The sequence below is a fragment of the Salminus brasiliensis genome, chromosome 7 (assembly GCF_030463535.1).
Source record: "Salminus brasiliensis chromosome 7, fSalBra1.hap2, whole genome shotgun sequence".
In the NCBI taxonomy this organism is placed as follows: Eukaryota; Metazoa; Chordata; class Actinopteri; order Characiformes; family Bryconidae; genus Salminus; species Salminus brasiliensis.
The window spans coordinates 2,712,952-2,726,453 of NC_132884.1; the positions used below are offsets into that span (position 1 = coordinate 2,712,952).

At 46.9% G+C, this 13,502-nt stretch overlaps 1 protein-coding gene across 7 annotated transcripts in view; it reads right to left on the reverse strand.

The window, feature by feature from the left end:
• LOC140559795 (axin-2-like) overlaps positions 1 to 13,502 on the reverse strand; it is a 97,445-nt gene that overhangs the window by 58,730 nt on the left and 25,213 nt on the right. For 3 of the 7 annotated variants that reach the window (XM_072683436.1, XM_072683434.1, XM_072683431.1), the window contains exons 3-6: positions 12,686 to 12,828; positions 9,610 to 9,670; positions 4,321 to 4,487; positions 1,944 to 2,018 (exon numbers count right to left, since the gene is read on the reverse strand). The gene's annotated coding sequence lies outside the window, so the exon portion shown is untranslated. Of the gene's footprint in view, positions 1 to 1,943; positions 2,024 to 4,320; positions 4,488 to 9,609; positions 9,671 to 11,026; positions 11,157 to 12,685; positions 12,829 to 13,502 lie in introns of those variants that run through there. The other 4 variants (XM_072683437.1, XM_072683435.1, XM_072683432.1 and 1 more) reach the window with 3 other exon arrangements.

Sequence of the window (13,502 nt, forward strand, 5' to 3'; positions counted from 1 at the left end):
CACCTGCGGATCTTCCTCTTCCTCATCTTCCTCTTTTTTAAAGCGTAACAGGTGCTTTAATGCCCCGACAGGCCGGCTGGTCGGCCCGCCCGCGTAAATGAGAGTGATGCACTGCTGGGCCCGTTTCCACCAGCGCCTCGCTCGCAGGCAGAGCCGAAAGAGGAAAGTGTCTCTTCTCTCTTTTCTTCAAATGGCAACATGCATCATCCTCCCCTCTCCCCTCGCCGCTCGCCCTCACCTCAACCTCTCGGTTAATGTATTCCGCATTCCCCAACATTAAAGGGCCAATCAAACGCCGAGCGCCGAGGTTCCAGCAGCGTTCCGGAATGCAAAGCACTCCTACAGACAGAGGAGTGAGGAGGAATGTGTGAGTGAGTCCTACCCACAGGCAAAGTTATCCTTTCATGTGGCTAACCCGCACGCTAACTGACAAATAAAAATAACTAGCCTGATAAGCACGTGAAAAAAAAATCCCTATGTTTCCTTTGTGATGACACACACAGACACACACACACACACACACACACTTGCACACTTAAAGTGAGGCCGACTCACGCATCCATTCGCTACACCGAGAGATGTGAGAAGTTTCATTTTACTAAAGAAGAAACCGATGGCCTCGGGCCAGTTCACGATTCGCTAATAAATTAATTAGAGCGACTCCAAAGACCCCAAGGCCAAACATTTAAGTAAGCTCCACTTCTCTCTTACACACACACACACACACATACACACTGGTTTTCATACAGTTTAAAGACATGGACCACATGCATCATAAATGTATTAAATGTATGTAAGTATTCACTGGTTCCAATGGCAACTGTTAGGAGTGGACAAAAGTATGGGGACACCTGTTCCTTTTCATGCTCATTACTCATGTAGGTCTCTAGTCTGCCTACTAGATCTTGGAGGAGCACTGCTGTGAGGAATGGATTGATTGCATTCAGCGACGAGAGCGATGGTGAGGTCGGGATTTTGGATTAGCACCTCCCCACCTCCTTTCCAACTCCCCCAAAACTCCCCAACTCCCTCAAAACTCCCCAACTCATCCCAAAAGCACTGAAAACAGCACCATCATCATTCCAGAGCTCAGTGCTGCTGGGGGGCTTTATACCCCTCTAGCCCACGCCTGGCATTAGGCAGAATGGTGTCAATAGGTTCCTATGTTCCTATTCTATTGGCAGTGCTTCTCTACAGAGATTTCAGGGACAATCTGTGTGTGTGTGTGTGTGTATGTGTGCATTTGCACATCTGTGTCAGCCATAGGTGCCAATTAAAGTAGCTGCATCCATGCATTCAATAGAAGGGCTGTCCACAAACCTTTGGACCTTCTGTAAGTCGACCCGCCTGGCTGGCGATCATAGTCGCTGATGACTAACGCTGTTGTTGCGGAATGCAGTCAATCAAATCCTCACAGCAATACCCCATCCTTCAAAATCTAGTAGAAGGCCTTCTTCCCTGGACAGTAGAGACAGTAGAGAAACTCTTTTTATTGGCCTTGAGTTCTGAAGAAACGAGCAGGTGTCCCAATACTTTTGTCCATTTAGCGCATATAGAGGACTGCATGTAAGTACCGATACGTAACAAACAAACACAACAACAAACTGGCTGCTCTTGAGGATGAAAAGGCGAGAAGCGACCTGCTCTACCGATCAGGTGTGAGTTTTTACGTCGGCTGAGAGAGGAAGAGGAGAGGGAATCGATCAGGCTGGGGATAAAATCAATGGGAAAAGTGCTGTGAAATCCAGCTCTGCAGTGCTGATACACCACGAGAACTGAGAGAGAGAGAGAGAGAGAGCGCGAGAGGAGACTCAGCTGGAGAATAAAAGATCAGTCAAGTTCAATCTCGTCATCATCTCAAACAGCTGCTCTGTCAAAGTGGTGGAAAAAAAGCCCAAAGTCTCTGTTTGTCTTCAGACAAGAGTTAGCTTAGCGTTAGCTACCTAATCAGCCGGAGACACACCAGCCAGCCCTCTTCACACGGCTGCATCCTGCCACGCTAATCACCACGCCAGCTTCTGCCCTGACAAAAAAGAGAGAGAGAGAGAGAGAGAGAAAACATCAAATGCTCCAACTGTCTACAGAATTTGCATGTCGCCTTTGATGTTGGAGATTTAGACAAAGCACGGCAGCCGAGATGAACAGCGTGAAGGTTAAAGCTGCTCTGGCAAGAACGCAGAGGTTTGGGGAGGGGCCTAGTGCTCCAAAACAACGGACAGTGTTGGGATGTATCAAAAGAGCGAGAGAGGGAGCGAGAGAGAGAGAGAGAGAGAGAGAGAGAGAGAGAGAGAGAGAGAGAGAGTGGTTACGTGCACCCTGCCAGAACTCTCTACCAAATGGCTTCGAACCAAATCGAGTCCAGAAGGAATGCGATTCAAGGCCTCTAAAAACGGCCGCATTTTTAAGTCAAATGAGGTTCATGACGTTCCTTTGATTCCAAAGCTTGCGGGAACTGGTCAGAACCTTAAGCACCTGTCTTCAAAGTCAAACCGAAGGCCACGCCGCCCCGGGTTGTGCGGTAAGGTCTGGCTCGGGTCGAGTCAAGAGCGATTCGTCACATCATGTCGTTTAGAAGTCACAATTCTTCCTGTTCCTGAAAGTAACCCTGCAGGAACGTCCCGCTTTTGGCTGGTAGCTGGTTTGAGATGGTCTGAGATGGTTGAGAAGAAGGTCAAGGTGGTTGAAAAGATGGTCATCAAGCTGCTTGACCACCTTAGCTGTTGACCAAATGTAAGTGGACACCCATCTATAATGAATGTATGCAGCTGCTTGAAGATGCACCCGTTGCTGAAAGTACTGCCAGTAGAATAGGACCTCCCTCTTGGTCATAGGTTGTCCCAATCACTTGCCTTGATTGCAATTGGTCCTGAGCACCTGCTTGCCCTCCCCCTGATGGTCTTAATCACCATGTTGCTTATACTGAAACCTCCCCCCGACTGCAACTGGACCTCAGAACTGGCCCAAAACTTTCCATTGATTGTGATTGGTCCAAACTACTTCATAATTTGTTCTGAGATCTGCGCCTGACTGTGATTGGTCCTGACCTCTGCGTCTTTTGTTTGAGACCTCCTCCGATTACCATTGGCCCTAACCACTGCATCATTTGTTCTGAGACCTCTCTCTGACTGTGATTGGTCCTAACCTCTGCATCATTTGTTCTGAGACCTCCCTCTGACTGCGATTGGTCCTAACCACTGCATCATTTGGTCCAAGACCTCCTTCTGGCTGCAACTGGTCCTAAGAACGGGCTTAGTTCCAAAACCTCCCTATCACTGACTGTGATTGGTCCTAAGCTCTGGCTTAGTTACTGTGATTGGTCCAAACTACTACGTCATTTGGTCCGAGACTCTCCTCTGGCTGTGATTGGTCGTAAGCTCTGCGTTATTTAGTCTGAGTCCTCCCTCTGACTGCAGCTAGTCTAAGCGTTACCTCGTCCTGAGGGTGGATACCTCTAGACCCCCCACACTGAAAATACCGACGTGTTCTGGCTTGGGCCCCACATATTTTAAAGTGTAGTAGAAATGCCCTTGAGCAAGCTTTAACTGCACCAATCACAAAGCTTAAACAAGAGCAAGCAAACTAGCGAGCGAAAGCTAACCGAGCAGGCATACTTTGATAATTCCATCAGCGCTCATGATCGTGGGGCTATCTGGAATTCAGCTGACCAGGTTTTTAATATTTCTGTCTTGTTCTTCTGTTCAAACCTTGCTGTATATTTAATATACGACCCAAGGTTGGTCAAATACAAACACTTTTAATATTTTACGCTATATTCTCTCAGAGTTTGCGTTCCCAGCACTTTTAGCTTGCGTCACTTTTAGCATGATGACACCCTCACATGGACTTACAGCTCAGCTATACTGAAAACACACAGCACGGCTAACATACTATTAACCCACCCTTACAGCAGGGTGTCCAGAGGGCCAGTGCGGCTCCAGGTTTGAACTCCAACAGAGCAGAATCACACCTGAGCCACTGTGTAAAGACCTGATGTTAAAACAGGTGGAATCAGGTGTGCTGTGGAGCCATAGCAACCCTACCCAACGAGCCTGGACACCCCTGGTTTACAGCCTCCTGTAACCCAGACATGTTTCGGATGGTTTCTGGTAATGTTCGGCTACAGGAAGCCTGTCTACAGAAGAGACCCGGTAGTTATTGTATTTAATGCCGATGGTCTGCTGCTGTTTCCTGTTAAATACAGCACCACGTCCTGAAAGAGCTCAACACTTCTGCCGTGAGAAGACTTGCTAATAAAGTTCACTCTGCCTTTGACTTTTACACCTTTGTAAAAGAGTAATTAGCCCTGACACAGGGGCTTACCACGTCTTTTGGCTCCAGCCATTTCTGTACCTCCTCATTCTCTCATCTTCTTCATCCATTGTCTTGTGTGAAGGGTAGATGAAGCTCTGCAGAGCTTGATGATAGACCTTGGACCATGACAGATCCTTCCATAGTGAATAGACTGTGGCCTTCTTCAAGATACAAGCCTAGAAAAAGAGAAACTTGAGAAATTACATGGGACAGTCAGGAGCGTACCACATGCATGCTTAATAAGGTTTCCCTGAACTTCACCTGGATCCATCAGATTCCATTTTTTACTCATATAATAATTCTAATAATTATAGTTTCTTCTGAAGTCAAGGCTAGCAAAGGTGTGTCCTGCTTTTGTTGGAGGAACTGCCTCTACTGTCCAGGTAAGGAGCGACAAGCAAGTGTCAGTGAGCTCAGGATGTTGGATGATCACCACCTCACCTCACCCCAACTCCCCAACTCATCCCAACAATATTGGATGGAGCAGCTCAATGCTCAATGCTGCTGAGGGGCTTTGTACCCCTCCTCTAGCCCATACCAGTGGGGCAGTGGTGGCTCAGTGGTAAAAGCGCCAGGCTAGCGATAACAGGGGTGTGGGTTCAATTCCTAGGCTCTGCAAGCTGCCATTGTTGGGCCCTTGAGCAAGGCCCTTTACCCTCTCTGCTTCCCCGGGTGCTGGAGTTGGCTGCCCACTGGTGTGTGTGTGTGTGTGTGTGTGTGTGTGTGTGTGTACATTTCACTGTAGAGTATTTAGACAGCATGGTGCCAATAGGTTCATGTTTATCTGCTCTAGATAGTCCTATTCTTTTGACACTATAGATACTAGACAAGCTGTGTGTGTGTGTGTGTGTGTGTGTGTGTGTGTTTTGCAAATCTGTGTCAGCAATAGCTACACATTAAAGCAGTGGTATACATTCATTAGAAGGGGTGTCCACAAACTTTTCGACATTTTGGTACTTTTCGATCGATGTCCATATTCATGGATATGTTATAGAGTGTGTACTTAACAGCTGGACACGGTCTGAGAAGAGTGTGTGACAAGTTAGCACTTTAGCATGCAGTTAGCACTTCGCTAATTAGTTGGGTATGAGCTTCCATTGCTTGTTAGCTTTTTTAGCGAACAATGCAAACTAAACATGGGACTGAATAAAGCCGTCTGGGCTGACTGACTGCGCTTGGGGTCAGGGTGCATTCAAAACCGGACACTAAGTGAGTCGTGTGGGCAGCAGAAAGCAAGACAGGGCCGACAACGTGTTCATAAATGAACCTCCGCGTGGACGTTTGCTGGAAAGGCTAGTTTGCTGTTTGCACTAAAGTAGAAAAGCAGAAAATCAGTTATTGACTTTGCTCAGCTGCTTAATGTGCAGGATCTGGACGCTGTGGCGCGCTAATTGTTACAAGTTTACCTTCTGAATTGCGCCGGGGCGTCGGGCATGAGTCGAGGCAATCGTTTAACAGGAGGCATTTGAGTAAACGGAACTAATTGGGTCTTACGAAACGTTTACACACGCGGGATAAATAATGGTTTGCTTTCTCTTCTGTCCTTCACAAGAATAAAGGCAACAGAGCGAGAGGAGGAGGTGGAGGAGGAGGTGGAGAAGGTGGTGGTGGTGGTGAGGGGTGGTGGTGGTCTAGAGAAATAAAACTGTTTTTCGCTGTGCATGATTCTGCCTGGGCGAAAGCGGCTGTGCGCTCGGAGATGAAACAGGGAGAACGCGGCTTTGAAATCCTCCTCAAGTCAAAATTAACATTTTTATTTCAACTCCAGCCAAGAGAGAGCAGAGCAGGGGCCGGGTAGACCGCTCTGGGCAAGACACATAATTGTTTATTGTGTGTAAACTTTGGGGAAACAATGGTTGGGGAATAAACGCTGTGTGTAGGAGGAGGAGGCAAACTGCTGGAACCATCACAAAGCTAGAAAAACGGCCTCGTTTTCTCTGTAGGATGACCACATAAAAGACAGGCCCGTTAGGCCCATTACAATGGCTCCATAATGTGTGCATTTTAATAATTATCACACAATATAACCCCCCCTCTGCATCACACGCTGCGCCACAGGGTGAAGACATATGGTTGGTGTTGATACTCGGCGCGGTTTTCTTCTGATTTGGGCTGGATTTGTTTTGGGGTGGTGGATTCTGCTGTCCTGGGTTAACAGATTAATTACAGCGTTGGTTAGATTCACTTTTCCACTGTTTTTATTTTGATTTAGTTGTTTTTGGTTCAAATCTCGTGTAGTACAGCTAAAGTAGGCCTGATTTGGGCTCGATCTGGGGTGGTAGTGTAATTCATTTAATTGATTTTTGCCCCATATTTGTCAGTAAGTCAAACTGTCCCACCTGAAAAAGCAAACTTGAGACCTTGAGTTTGCTGGTAGATGGTTTCAGGCTGTCTAAGGTGGTCATTGATGGTCAAGGTGGTTGAAAAGTTGGTCGTCCAGGTAAAAACATACCCTATGCTGGGTCTAAGCTGGTCTTTGATGGTCAAGGTGGTTAAAAAGTTGGTCGTCCAGGTGAAAACATACCCTATGCTGGGTCTAAGCTGGTCCATGATGGTCAAGCTAGTTGAAAAGTTGGTCGTCCAGGTGAAAACATACCCTTTGCTGGGTCTAAGCTGGTCTTTGATGGGATAAGTTGGTTAAAAAGTTGGTCGTCCAGGTAAAAACATAACCTATGCTGGGTCTAAGCTGGTCTTTGATGGGATAAGTTGGTTAAAAAGTTGGTCGTCCAGGTAAAAACATACCCTATGCTGGGTCTAAGCTGGTCTTTGATGGTCAAGGTGGTTAAAAAGTTGGTCGTCCAGGTGAAAACATAACCTATGCTGGGTCTAAGCTGGTCTTTGATGGGATAAGTTGGTTAAAAAGTTGGTCGTCCAGGTAAAAACATACCCTATGCTGGGTCTAAGCTGGTCTTTGATGGTCAAGGTGGTTAAAAAGTTGGTCGTCCAGGTGAAAACATACCCTATGCTGGGTCTAAGCTGGTCTATGATGGTCAAGCTAGTTGAAAAGTTGGTCGTCCAGGTGAAAACATACCCTTTGCTGGGTCTAAGCTGGTCTTTGATGGGATAAGTTGGTTAAAAAGTTGGTCGTCCAGGTGAAAACATACCCTATGCTGGGTCTAAGCTGGTCTATGATGGTCAAGCTAGTTGAAAAGTTGGTCGTCCAGGTGAAAACATACCCTTTGCTGGGTCTAAGCTGGTCTTTGATGGTCAAGCTGGTTAAAAAGTTGGTCGTCCAGGTGAAAACATACCCTATGCTGGGTCTAAGCTGGTCTTTGATGGTCAAGGTGGTTGAATAGTTGGTCGGCCAGGTGAAAACATACCCTATGCTGGATGACCAACTTGTCAACCATTTTGACCATCAAAGGCCAGCTTAGACCCTCTTAAACCAGCAAAGCTGGTTAATCAGCTCTTGATTAACATAGTGTAGGCTGCATTTGATTGTGGTCATGCTGCTCGTCCAGCTTGGTCTTGCGGGTCAAGCTAGACAGCCAGTATGACCAAGTTTGACCATTCTAACCAGCTTGACCAACATGACCAGCATGCCCAGCATCACCAAGTTGGTCAACCAGCATGATTAAATTGGTCAACCAAATACAACAGTACAGGTTGATCATTTGTGTAGACCAGCTATACTCTTTCAATACTCTTGATTTTGAAGAAACAATGAAAAAGCGACTGTCCCAATACTTTTGTCCAAACTGTGTATACTTGTATGTTGCGTGTCTATTAAAGTTTATTAATTTTTTCTAATTACAGCCTAAAACAGACAGACCAGGATATCTGCAGCGAGCCGAGAAGAAGCTGAAATGTCTAGTCGTTGTCCTGTCAGAGTGATCAGTCACTTTAAATAAAGTACTAAATTTGATTAAGAAAAGAAAAATAATATAATATATAACCAAAGCGGTTCAAATAAAGATACGACATATTAGGGTATGTCTTATGATCCAGCCTGAGGGTCTGTTTTTATAACCCAGCTCAGCTCAGTTTGACCCAGTGTGTGTTCTGTTCGGAACCCAGCACTGGGTTGTGGAAACGAGCCAATCACGGCTCTTTTTAACCCGGCGAAAAAACTGTGCTTTGAATTACACTGATTCAAAAGTGTTAATCGGTGGCACATTGGAACTGAAGGAGAGCAGTTGTGCTGATGACCTATTTTATTCATATGCCACTAATTAACACATCTGGATCAAGTGAACTCAAAGCACAGTGTTCACTTAAAGGGGTCACCACTGCCCCTAAAATTCAGCCAAGACATCTTTCATATCTGACTTGTGCTTCTTTAGTTTAGGATAGGGAATGCTAGGCTAATACTGCTAACAAACAATGGATTTAGAGGTAATACACGCCAAAAACGATCATAATACACCCAGATCTGTTTGATCTTGATTGATTGTTGATTAATTGATCAGTTTGGTAAATGAATGTGGTTTAGAACCCAGTGGGACCGGCACTACTTCCACCTCAGCACAGTGTCTGTGATTTGTGCCACTGCTGGTAGACCCGTATGACCGTATGCTTCCATCCACCTGCAGATTCAGCTACGTCCTTCACACTGTGGTCATTTGGCCACGCCCAAATGCTGAAAATCCCTCCTTTAGCCTTTATCATTATCATCTGCTTTGCCACCCATTCTCACACATCCAACGAGACCCTCACTGCACTGCACTATTCTCAAAGTATGAGTCCCATCGCACACCTCACAGGTATTTATAGCCTCATCATCCTTGTGTAGCACCATCTGCAGGATCCTGTAGTTACTACCACCTTAAACCTGCAAGGGTATTCAGTCTGAACAGTGCTGATGTCTACAGGCCCGTCTAAAGGTTCAGCGTGTAACATCTTTCTGAAAGATCAACATAAGGAATGGTTGAGCGAGGATCACTTGCAACACTCTCTCTCTCTCTCTCTCTCTCTCTTTAACAGTTACAGTGATCTTATCTCTGCTTTTGGGAAATGCTAGTGAGTAATGCTAACGCTAACACTAACTTCTCCCACCTGTGAGAGTGGTCCCTCGTGGCCCCCCCTGCCATATGAGCGGCTCATGCAGCTGGATTTGTCCGTCCACATCCGTTCATTTGTGCCTGTTTGCTTTGCCTGCTTCCATTTATTTCCCCAAACCCTCATCCATGCATTACCTCCAGACAGAAGGTGTGTGTGTGTGTGTGTGTGTGTGTGTGTATTTGAATAAGAGTGGGTGTGCGGGAAGGGGGGGGGGGTCTGCTTTAGTGTAAAGTCTCTTGGGCCTGATCTGGTAAATTCTTAAACATCAGGGTTTTGAGAAGAAACACAAATGTTTACCAGAGAGAGTCGGGCGAGCCGCATAGAGAGCATGGGGCTTCATTGCTGACTTTAACCCAACCTGAGAGAGAGAGAGAGAGAGAGAGAGAGAGAGAGAGAGAGAGAAGCTGTAATAAACAAGATTAGGTGAGAAATACACAGTATCTACAACAATCAGCCATAACATTACAACCACTGCTGGGTGAAGCTCCCAACATTGATGATCTGTTTCCAGTGGCTCCAGTCCAGGGTTTGATCTACATGTCAGGCAGCGAGTGAAGAAGCAGTCAGTTCTTGAAGGTGATGAAGGTGATGAAGCAGGAAAAAATGGGCAAGCATAAGAATCTGAGCCACTTTAACAAGAACCAAACTGTGATGTTCTAGATAACTGGGTCAGAACTTCTCCAAAACATCAGAGATGGGTCGTTGGGGCCCAAGATTCAGTGATACTCATGAAGGCCCCACCTTAAGTCCCACCTCAGCAGGACTTAAAGGATCTGCTGCTAACATCTAAAAGTGTCCACTATGTACACTTTATGTCCAAATGTTTGTGGACACTCCTTCTGGGGCAGTGGTGGCTCAGCGGTTAGAGCACCGGGATATCGATAACAGGGTTGTGGGTTCGATTCCCGGGCTCGGCAAGCTGCCACTGTTGGGCCCTTGAGCAAGGCCCTTTACCCTCTCTGCTCCCCGGGCGCTGGAGTTGGCTGCCCACCGCTCTGGGTGTGTGTCTGTACTCACTGCCCCTAACACATGTGTGTGTGTGTGAGTGTGTGTTCACTACCAGATGGGTTAAATGCGGAGGACACATTTCGCTGTACAGTCCACACTGTACAGTGACAAATACGTGCACCTTTCACCTTTCACCTTTCTAATGAATGTATTCAGCTGCATGGCGCCCATTGCTGACACATACACACAGCTTGTCTAGACCCTGTGGAGAAGTACTGCCAATAGAATAGGACTCTATTGGCACCATGCTGCCTTATGGCAGGGGTGGGCTAGAGCCCCCCCCCCCCCCCGCATTGACCTTTGGAGCAGTGGAAGAGCTGCGTTCTCTGGAATGATGGATGGTGGAGGGATGAGTTGTAGAGTTGGGGATGATGAGGTCGGGTAATCATCAGTAATTAACTCCAACATCCTGACCTCACTACTACTACCTTCACTGAATGTAATCAATCAAATCCTCACAGCAATGCTCCTCCAAAATCTAGTCTGCAGAAACAGTTACCCCATTTTTTAATAACCTCGATTTCGGAAGAAACAGGTTGTCCCAATACATTTGTCCACATTGCCTACCACAGGACACCTTCAGAGGTCTCCTGGAGTCTCCCACACAGTACTAGGCAGGTGGTTTTAATGTTATGGCTGCTCAGAGGAGGAGAGTGAAAGCAGAGAATGGGGCAGGAAATAAGTGTTTCACCACTTTGACGCTGACCCCTGAAGCGATGTTGCCCATCTGCGTGGCAGTAGCGGGTGACTCGGGCGATGTTCCAGCCCTGACGCCCCTTTGTGCCGGCTGCAGCCATACAGGGCTCCGGCTTTGATCGCCGGCCAGCGATTCATCTCTTAAAAGAAGCAGGAAGAAGGGGGAGAATCGACCTCCACTGCCAATTATTGGAAAAACATCAAGGCCTGAGTGGAAAAAAAGGCAGGAGAGAGCGAGAGTGTGAGCGCGAGAGCGCGAGAGAGTGTGTGTGTGTGTGTGTGTGCACGCGCGAGAGGGAGAGATTAAACAGATCATTCTGGACGGTTTGTTTTTGTTTTCACTCATCCGACAGCGAGAATGGGTGAGATGTGATTAAACGAACACAGTTGCGTTTAAAGTGTGTGTGTGTGTGTGTGTGTGTGTTTGGTGACTAAGTGACAGGCAAAAAGCAGAAAGACAACAGGATAAACGCATACGCTTCATTAGTGGGGTCTACACACACACACAGACACACACAGACACACACAGACACACACACACACGCATCCGTGTGCCACTGCTGGATGCCAGCTCAGCACCTAAGCAGGGTGTATTCGCTCTGCTGACAGGCTTGTTTGCATAAACGTCACGTTCAGTTTTGTACCTGGTTAAATACGGGCGACTTTCTGTCACTGGAATCATGAGTCTCATTAGAGGGGAGAGCCGAGTGACGCCCCGCTTAATTATTAGAGGCGTCGATTTGCCGACGAACACAAAACCTTCAGAAGCAAGAGACTTCAAACTCAAACAGTAAACTGGTGGAAACCCACCCTTAACAAACCCCTCACAATCTCATACCTGGTGGGCGCAGCAGTGGCTCACTGCTTAGAACAATAGGTTAACAGGTTGATCACATGGTTGTGGGTTCAATGCCCAGGTTTCTTTTAGGGCCCTCAACCCTCTGTGCTCCAGGGATGCTATAGCATGGCTGTCCCTGGGGTCTGACCCCAGCTTTTTAAGCTGGGATATGTGAGGGGAGGTGTATATTAGGGCCCTGATCGTCACTGCCATGCGGAAATAGCATACACTACATGGACAGAAGTATTCAGACACCTACTTTTTTTCATTGTTTCATCTGAAATCAAGGGTGTTAAAAATGCTTTTGGAGGAGCATTGCAGTGAGGATTTGATTGATTAGAGACAAGAGCGACATAGTTAGTGAGGTCAGGATGTTGGATGATCTTCCCAGAGAACTTCCGATGGGTTCATTCCAGAGACCACAGTTCTTCCACTGCTCCACAGCTCAATGCTGGGGGGCTTTATACCCCTCCTCTAGCCCACGCCTGGCATTATTAGGCAGCATGATGATTATTTGCTCCAGAGAGTCCTATTCTATTGACAGTACTGCTCTGCAGGGACTGCTTTGGCATAGATAGATAGGTGAAAACAGTGGCCCTCAGGCATCAGGCTGGGTATTCATCACTATTTAAGGTCTGGGTTCATTCACCAGCGATTCTGCCTCTCCAGAATGGAGCATTTCACAGCATACCCCCTCTGAATGACTTTGTTTACATCTAAATGCTAAATGTCTGAAGTACATGTGGCGCATTCCTGAGTCCTGTCCAGTCACTGAAGTTCTGACGTGGTTAATTATAGACTAAAGACGCTGAGTGAGAACGAACGAGGCACCTTGTAGTATTCCAGAGAGATTCCTCGCTGTCCTTGGAAGTTGAAACAGAGCTGAAAATACACCGTCCGGCCACTGGTGAGCAAGGACGACCCTCCGTCAGCCTTTCAGCTTCCGTTCCTCTCCCTGATGCTGGTTAGGCCGTCTACAGACGGAAAGAGAGAGAACAAAAAACATTACAATGCCCTCCAGCACATCACACAGTCATCTGCTCCACGTCTGACTAAAGCAGGGCTCGTGTTGCCATGGAGACGGTCGTTTCATTAAGGTTCCCGGTTTTCACAAGCTTTAGGTGTGGGGTCAGCTGACGGACGACAGTAAATAGTGCTGCTTGGCGGCAACAGTGCCGTCCAGGGAACGAGTTCGGAATCAGGGGTATTCATTGGGAGCTAGTCACCCTTTACCGCAGTAACAGTTGTGACTCTACTGAGAAGGCTTTATAATAGATTCTGGAACATTGCTATGAGGAGGATTTGATTGCATTCAGCCACAACAAGAGCATTAGTGAGGTCTGGTGAATGCTGATGTTGGTTTATTAGTTTTGCCACCCTAAATCACTCCAGAGAACGCAGATCTACTGCTCTACAGCGTCAATGCCTTAGAAGGGCCTTAGAATACCCTTCTAGCTGACGCTGGGCATTGGGCATGGTGGCTTCAGTCTGCATGGGTGACTGCTCCAGAGCCTCCCACTGTATTTGGAAACTTCTGTAAAGAATCTGTTGATTATAAAGGGTGTCCAGATACTTTTGGACAGTGGCAAATGGATAGAAACATTACATGGTGGGTGGTTTGGAACAATTGTCTTCTCAGTTTAGTCAT